General features: G+C 44.3%; 1 pseudogene; it reads left to right on the top strand.

The window, feature by feature from the left end:
• The first annotated feature begins 2,936 nt into the window (after positions 1-2,936).
• On the top strand, positions 2,937-3,296 carry LOC147881453 (calcium-binding protein KIC pseudogene; annotated as a pseudogene).
• Positions 3,297-9,182: the final 5,886 nt, after the last annotated feature.

The raw sequence follows: 9,182 nt of genomic DNA, 5'->3' as shown, positions 1-9,182 counted from the left end.
ATGACCACACTTAGATGCATGCTTGGACTAGTGGCATTAGAGGATATGGAGCTTATGCAAATGGATGTCAAGACAGCTTTCTTGCATGGGGATTTGCATGAGGACATTTACATGGTGCAGCCGGAAGGCTTTGAAGAAAAGGGCAAAGAGCATTTAGTTTGCAAGCTGAAAAAGAGTCTCTATGGTCTTAAGCAAGCACCTAGAGAATGGTATCAGAAGTTTGATGCTTTCATTAGGTCCCAGGGTTTTAGAAGGAGTGAAATTGATCACTGCCTCTACACTAAAAGGGCTAAGGATAGTAGCCTGATAATCCTGACACTATATGTGGACGATATGCTATTGGCTAGCAAGAATACTTATGAGCTAGATGCATTAAAGGCCAAGTTGCATGAGGCCTTTGATATGAAGGATTTGGGATTTGCAGGTCATATTCTTGGTATGCGCATCACGTGTGATCGGAGTAGGAAACTCCTTTGGCTTTCACAAAAAGAGTATGTTACAAAAGTATTACAGCGTTTCAATATGGAGGGGGGGAAGGCAGTGAGTACTCCATTGCCTCCATATGTGAAACTGAGTCATACAGATAGTCCCAAATCAGATGAGGAGAGGGCCATGATGGCCAAGGTTCCTTATGCATCAGCAGTTGGGAGTCTTATGTATGCTATGATAGCTACTAGACCAGACATTGCATTTGCAGTGGGAGTTGTTAGCCGGTATATGGCTAATCCAGGAAAGAGGCATTGGGAGGCAGTTAAGTGCATCATGAGGTACATGAAGGGTACCAAGGAGATGTGCATTTGCTTTGGTAAAGGAGACATGCGTGTACTTGGGTACACAGATTCAGACTATGCAGGGCATGTGGATAGTAGGAGATCCACTTCTGGTTATGTGTTCACCTTTGCAGGTGGTGCAGTGTCGTGGATGTCTCGCGCACAGAAGTGCGTTGCTTTGTCTACCACAGAGGCTGAGTATGTTGCAGCCACAGAGGGTTGCAAGGAGGCTATATGGCTTGATCGGCTAGTGGGAGATTTGGGGATTCATACAGGTGTACCGACATTGCATAGTGATTCCATGAGTGCTATTCAACTAGCACGGAATCCAGTCTTTCATGCAAAGACCAAACATATTGAGGTCAGGTACCATTTCATTAGGGAGGTACTTGAGGACAAGCGCATAGAGCTTGTCAAGGTTCATACAGATGATAACCCTGCAGATATGCTGACGAAGAGTCTACCTAGTCAGCGGTTTGAGTATTGTCATGTATTGATGGGCATTGGATAGTATGCTCACTGGTTGTTCTCCCTTAAAGGCACATTGTCCTTTAAGTGGGAGGTTGTGGGGGTTAAAGGTCACTGTGCCTTAACCCCAGTTATGTACAATACTCAAACACATATATAAATGAATGAAAAAGAAGATTAGGGTGGTTCTGCACCCACCAAAACTTGTGTGGCTCTCTGTCTCTCTCTCTCGCTCTCTCTCCCTCTTCCGTTCTTGCTTCCGTTGAGAGCACTCTCAGTAGGGGCTAGCGGAACATGAAGGATAGGTCGGAGAGAGGGAACCTTGACACTCGCTTTATTAGTGGTGAACTCAATGCATTGTGCAATCAAAAGGGCCTCATTCAAGGTCTTGGGACCTTGATCTTGAGTTCTCTGAGAGATGTCAGAGCGAAGCTTGGACTAGAGAAAAAATAATTTGACATCTTCGATCATGTTAGGATCAATGCGCATTAGGAGATGCATAAACTTGACACCAAATTGGGAGATGACTCATTCAGCATCTACTTGAGATCGTTGAGCTAGGTCAATGCATCTTTGACAGTGTTAGTACCACTGAAAGCATGGGTGAGCACAGGTACAAGATGAGGCCAAGAGTGTTTAATGCTCGCATTTAGCTGATTGTACCAAGCGGCAGCAAGACATTGAAACGCACGCTTAATCTCCTCGACCTTTTGAGCGTCGTTCCAGTGGTGGTGATAGTCTATGAGATTGGCGAAATGGTCTAGCCACAGATATACGTCATCGTCAGTGGAACCAGAAAAGGGCTTGGCTCGTACTTTGGAGTCGTGGCCTAAGGTGGAGGCATGACGAGAGCTGCGCAGGGTGGTAAGGTTGGTGACATGGAGTAATATTAGACTGAACTAGCTCTGTTAGCAAGGTAGCCAACATCTATGAGGTGACCGCAGGAGTAGCAGGGGCAGATTCTTGATCCTCCATGGGGCTGGTGTCTCCACTACTTACGTGATAATCACGTACAAACATCTGGCGAATCCACAGAATGTAGAGCAGGAAGAACGAATACAGGGAGATGGACTACACGATAGTGCCAACAAGCTCTGCCCAAAACATTCATTCACTCAGGCTTTAATCTACTGAGCTCTAACGGCCTGTTAGCCTCAAATGGCTAGATTACATCACTTGATTCCATTAGCTAAACTAATGGTGCGCGCCATCCTGAATTTGCTGAAGAATATGCTACGAATTCGGTCGAGGTTCCACCCTAGGAAGGTTAGCATCGTCACGGAATAAACAAAGCCATTTGCATGACATCCATTAATTTTCTCTCGATGATTTTCATTTGCAAGTCAAAGGGGAGATTCAAGGGTTTCTCGAATATTTATTTGTCGTATTGTACCATGCTCCTTAGGGAGCTGAGGTAGCCATCTCAACTCCTCGTGTGACGTGTTAATTTGTTTAAAAAATAAAGTTAAACCATTTCAAGCCGAAAAACATTGGAATAAAGAAAGTCAAACTATGCTTCCACCATGCAGGGACGAGGAAGCTCCCCATTTCAGCATCATTTGCTTGCACCGCGTATCTACTCAGTGCTCACGAGTTGGCTTCGCAGGCCGGTGATCCCCTTTCCTTCCATCCTTCCCCTCTTCCTTGCTCCTAAATCCACCCTCTCCATGTTTCTCCTCATCCCTCCCAGCCTCATCAATGGAAAACTTTCACTTCCTCGATTTTCTTCCTCTCATGGCCCAAAAGCTCGGCGAACAAGGCCTCATGGAAGAGCTCACCCATGGCTTCCGCTTCCTCGCGGATTCTCACACGGGCACCATCACTCTTGAGAGCCTGAGGCGAAACGCCCGACATCTGGGTCTGCATGGAATGAGCGACTGCGAGCTCATGGAAATGATCCGGATGGGTGATACAAACGGCAGCGGAACTCTGAGCCTCGAGGAGTTCTGCATAGTCATGATCAGGTCTAGTCCTTCGTTGATGAAACAAGCGGACGAGTTGCTGGAACATCTTTTTGCTGTTGTTCTCGACGAGGATATGGATGATAGTCAGAACTGAACGCTGCTCCTTCTCTTCATTGGAGGCTCTCTTTCTTTATCGTTGCTTTTCGCTCCAGCGTTGCGAATGTGTCTGACGTTCGATACAATGCAATCAATTGGCTAGTACATTATCACTCCGTTTGGAAATGTGCCATTGTACATGTCGAGAATGCGCGTCTCCAAAGTGGTTTTGAGAGATCACGCACGAATTGTAATTGAACGGAGCAATGCATTGATGTGATTGCACATGAGATATGACACTCTGTAAATAGGGAAATTTAGTTTGGAAAATTTAAGTAGTAGAAAAAGGCTGTTGCTTTTTCAGCGCTCTCTCCCCCGTTTTCTTGTTGCCTCGATTTAAATCCTTTCAGAATTAATGTACTACTTTTCGGCTTGTCCATAGGCATGGTTTGGTTGGGCTTCTTTCACTCTCTAGTGGACTTTAATAGACTTAATGTTAGGGTGTGCTTAGGCGAAGTGGGGGTAAGGTACACATTAGAGTGTGTTTAAGGAGGCCATGGGGGGATTTAATGTGACTGGATTTTTGCATACAAGTGGTGAGTTGTTAGCCCTTTGGTGAGGCTAAGGAAGGTTTAAAGTAGGAGGACAGTTGGGGTGGTGGGTTTTGGGGCAGGGCTTTAAACTATTTCTCTATCTCTATGGCAGCCAAGACATAGAGACCCTGCTTGCCACTCCTAGTCGTAGTTGCTTCTTTTGATGCTTTAACTCGAGGTTCCATGAATTCCTTCACTCTGCTTTCACTTCCATCTCACTTTGTTATGTATTCGGTCTGCTATGGACTTGATCTTCTTGGATTGTGCATCGTCCATTTTGCTAGAGACGTGTCTTTTGAGGTTGTACACTGTCGTTCTGTTGCGAATGTGATCTTCTCGAATCCTCAATCATTTGCTTAAGTTGCTTGACTCTTTCTCTTCAAGAAGACTATAAGGTCGCGGTTCTGAATGTTTGTTTATGTGTCAGAGATCATTGTTTTATGCCTCAAAGATTATCTTCACAGCTATCTTGCTAGGTTATTCATTGTTACAATGATGGGTTTAATTCATTGTTACAAGGACTAAGTGCTTATCTCGGGTTCTTCTCTTCGAGTAAACTATAAGCTACTATAACCTTCTGTTACCTTATCACACGACGACCACCTGTCGACAGGCGTTGACCACATGATGGCATTTATTGACCATGTCTCAACACAAGTTAGCCACGCGATCACACGTGTTCATCATCTAGGAGTACTATTCGAGGCAATCATGTAACGACACATGTCAACCACAGGTCGACCAGGAGTATCGTGTCCAAAGTGATCTCATCAAGAGCTGCGCACATGGAGAGTGAGCTTAGCACATGGAGCAATCAGGAGTATTTTCATTTACATAGTGGTTCAGTGATACAGTGGTGCAATGGTGCAGTGATCCAGGTCATCTGCACATGGAGAATTTACACCATCAGGCTGGCGAGTCATCTGCACATGGAGAATTTACACCATGAGGCTGGCGAGTCAGGGAGTTAAGAAGTCGCCGTAGCCATCAAGAGAGCCAGCGGCGCAACGGCTATCCTCAACAGCTAAGGAGATAAGAGGATGACCAATGGGAAGAAAGAGGGGAGATTCTCAACGAAGAAGGGACCCTCCAAGGAGGGGATGAGGATGAAGGAGAAGGGGGAGAGAGGAAAATTCATTCAGCATTCGGCACTGGAGCGAAAGAGAGGAGAGTGAGGAGAGATAGAGGCTAGAGCTACGAGCTCACCAAGGAGAGAATGTGGAGAGACTTGTGTGTACCCTCTGTCTACTATGGGGATAGACCTCTGTATTCTTGTGACTTGCGACTTATGACCTAGGGACACTAGTCTAGTGATATGTACTTTGGCCAACTCGGTCACTTTCTCATCTCTCTTGTCTCTTCCCGATATGGGGATTGTTCACCAATGTAGGATTTTCTTATTCTGCTTATGTTGTGGAGTTCGTCGGTGATTGTCATTTAGCATAGTGCACTCGTACGCGTCGTCGTTCACTGCAGTATAGCATACAACACTCGCACACTACTGCACGGTGTGCTCTACACGATCCATTGCATTAGAGTAGTGCAAAACTCATGCTTCTCATGCCAATGGCCTTTGGCCTCCGGTAACACCTCCAGAAGGATAGGAACCCCTCCCCTCAAACAGTTTATGGTGATCACGGTGGGACACTGCTGGTATTGAGTAGCACGAGTGAAGTGGTGATCTAGGGTCCTAGAGAGAGGTCTTATGCCGAGTAGTTCTGAAACATTTGAAGGATCTAGTGAGAGAACTAGGAGGTACTTGAGGAGAGTGGACAAAAGACTTCCAGTAGACCAAACTAGGTACAAGAAGCATTACGTGCAAGTAAGTTTGCAAAGTCCGCAACTCGAGCACAAAGTGAGCCCATTAGAGCAATAGCCAAAGCAAGTAACTTCATTGACACTCTCATTGACTTGGATCAATAGGAACCCTGGTGGTCTAATCTGGACTCCAGAGAAGAAGAAGTGCAAAGTGAAGAATAGGTGAAAGAAGAGGGTACTAAGGACGAGGGCTCCTCAAGGACTCATCAGGGTCAAGGTAGCCCCTCTCCTCCTCCTGCAATGATGTCTTCATCAACCACCTCTTCTACCGAAGTGGTGACTCCATCTACTCCCGCCTCGACCTCTTGTGGACAAGCTACTGTACCTCATCTGTTATACATAGCTCTGGGCTCCTAGCTAATCCTTCTTCTACATCTATCCCATTGGGGGATACTTTTGCTGTGGCCATGCCTTTACCTGCCATGATGGTTTCATCTCCCTTTCCATCCACACCGGTGTTGCCTTTTCCACCACCTCTTTCCTTCCCTTCTGCCTACTCATCCATGACTTCAACTCCGTCCCTCTCTTTCCCAAATGCTCTCCCATCCTCTTTCACCCCCATATCTTCCATGTTCTCACCCTTTCCCTCTATAGCACCGAGACCCCCCACTTACGTGCTACCATCTGGGTACACTTCCTCTATGACTACATCAATAGTGACTTCCCCATTGTGGTCCTCCACAGGAGGAGTTGTCGTGGTGGTCTCCTCCTTGGGAACACCAACACTCATTACAGCCCCATCAGGACTCCCTCCAACTCTTGCATCTTCTCCAACCTCTCGGGTGGGGATGGCCATTCTCAATCCTCCAGATAGAGCTAGACTTCTTGAGCTACTCAACAAGGTCCACGTGAAGACTCAAAAGTTCAAAGGCCACCTCCATGAGGATGTGGAAGCTCATGTGAGAAAGTTCCTCACAGCATGTAGAGCTAAAGGTGTGGAGAATGAGCATGCATTCCTTCACATCTTTCCCTCGTCATTGGAGGATGCCGCGGATGTATGGTACAGTCAATTTCCTTCGGACCACTTCCAGACGTGGACAGACCTAAGGGAGGATTTCTTACGTACTTTCAAGTTGGAGAAATTCGAACACATGATAAGGAACCCTGGTGGTCTATCAGCATTGTGGGTTGATAAGGAACTCTAGGTCTTGTCTTCTAAATGTCCTTTGTAAGTGTGTTGCGAAGCTCATCTATCGCTAGGATCTGTTGGAATATTCAAGTTCGATTATCTTGCTAATTTTTGTGCCTTATATTACTTCCTTTGTTGAGTCGAATCTAAAGATCTAGTAGAGGTAGTGCATGGTCAACATCTTAACTACATCCCTTGTTTCTCTAGTTTCGACAGCCCCTATGCCTATTTGAAGCATAGAGCCATCCTTGGACATTTTGTTTGCACCCGAGAAAGTTGATTGTCTCAATAACCTACATTAACTTCAATTTTAATGGTTCAAACGCATGCATTTTTGACAGTTTGAGTCCATACAAAGTACTGATAATTTGAGTGCATGCAAAGTGCTTTAGGATCTTGGGTTCAATAGCTCTCCTTCTATCCAATTCAATAGCTCTCAATTGGATATGCATAAGACGATGTTGTCTCGAATGAAAGGATGAGCAATCTTCTATGCGACTAAATACACAAGTTCAACTATCCGACTAATCTTCGTGTCTTCTATTACTTGCTTTGTTGAGTCAAAAGTGAAGATCTGGTAGAGACTGTGCATGGCTGACATCTCAACTACATCCCTCATTTCTCTAGTTTCGATAGTCCCCATGCTTATTTGAAGCGTTGAATCTTTGCTATGACCTTGATATTTCACTTTTGTGCTCGAAGTTGAACTTTGATAGCTTGCATGAGCTTCTTTTCCAATGGTTTGAATGCATGCATTTTTTAAAGTTTGAGTGCATGCAAAGTACTCATAGTTCAATTGCATGCAAAGTGCTTTAGGATCTCTAATTCAATAACTCTCCTTCTGTCTAATTCAATAGCTCTCAAGCTGTTGTCTTGAATGAAAGGAATTATCCATCTTCCTTTGAATTCTAATTGATAACACCTCCATTAACATGGCTAGGCAAGGATCCTTCCCTGACACTTTTCTGCCATTGGAGAAGAAGATAAGGTCCAATCACCTCCCAAAATGCCTTCTAAAATTAAATTGGCAATATACCCTCCCCTGGGTTCTTCCCATCAACCCCATGACAATGATAGCCTCTTTGAGTTCTTCAAGGAAAATAGGTCTCTCAAGAAAGACATTGTCAAATCTCTTCATAGTACTCTCTCACACAACCTAATAGAGTTCTCTGGTGCTTTAAACATCCTCATCAGGTACCATAGTAGAGGACATTAGAGATTGAAAGTTCACGACACTGAATGAGCTTTATGTTCTCTTCTTGTTGTCTACTAAAATGTTTTTAAACCTCTTTAAGAGAGGGACTTCCTCATTCTCTTTCTCCTTATGAGCTTGAAGGTTTCCTTGGTTGGCCTGTCCAGCTTGCCTACCCACACCGTTCCTTGAAATATAACTTAGTGTCATTTAAAATTATTTGTCTCTATCTTCTACGTCTTTTCTATTTTTAATAGTAGCGCTTGTGCAAGGGGGTCCCCTTTTTTTGTTAGCTCCTCCAGTGACTTTATAGTGTCTTGAATTTTATCCATCCTTTGAGCCCTGATTTTTGCCCTATCTTTCCTGGCCTTTTTAAGCGTAGTCTAAGTTTTTTCTACTGCCTTCACCATGAAATTGAAACTGGTTTGTGTTAAAAAAAGCCTCTGTCCAAATTGTTTTGACCCTGCATTGAACACTCTTTAAAGAAAATAGCTTTGGATCTTCTTTGAACCAAGATGAGCACTTCTAGCCTAATCCAAACTCATGAGAGAGAAATAGGCTTGTTGTCTGACATAGTGAAAGAAGAGTGAGCCTAGGTTTTCATAGAACTCGTGTTACTTTTGAGCCCCTAGAAGACATAGAGTCTATCTAGCATAGCCTCCCTTTTGAACTCACCTACTTGTCCATTGCACCAGGTATACTCTCCATCGATGTCAATGTCAATGAGCTACAATAGATCTTTGAACTCCTCCCAAAAGGCTAATTTAGACCCTTTAATCATTGTCCCCTTTTCAAGCCATCTATCTCTCTTTCTTTCTACCATATTAAAGTCACCAAGGGCAAAGCATTTTCCTTCTGCAACATTCTATCTACAGCATTGTTGGGGGCATATATTGAAATGATTGAAAAATCATGGCCCATCATTGAGCATTTTAGCATTATCCATCTGTTCTGAGCATTTGAAACAATCTAAGTAATGCATGCATTGTAGTGCAAGACTACTCCTATGCCAGTGCCACCTTTCCATTCCTCATGAGAGGTGTAGTACCAATTTCTCCTTCTATTTATGGCTTTAAGTCTACTCTCACTAGTGATTCCAAAGATCTTGACCTCTTGTAGTGCTAGGAAATTAGGAGAGAAGGATTTAGCTCTAAGCGAATGAGCTATTTCCTCTCCCCTTCCAAGATCAATTAGACCCCGAACATTAAGACT

Source organism: Dipteris shenzhenensis, chromosome 31 (genome assembly GCF_047967505.1).
Source record: "Dipteris shenzhenensis isolate YYH24624 ecotype China chromosome 31, Dip_SZ_1.0, whole genome shotgun sequence".
NCBI lineage: Eukaryota > Viridiplantae > Streptophyta > Polypodiopsida > Gleicheniales > Dipteridaceae > Dipteris > Dipteris shenzhenensis.
Note: the sequence above shows the minus strand (reverse complement) of the source record. Positions and strands in the feature narration are given on the sequence as shown.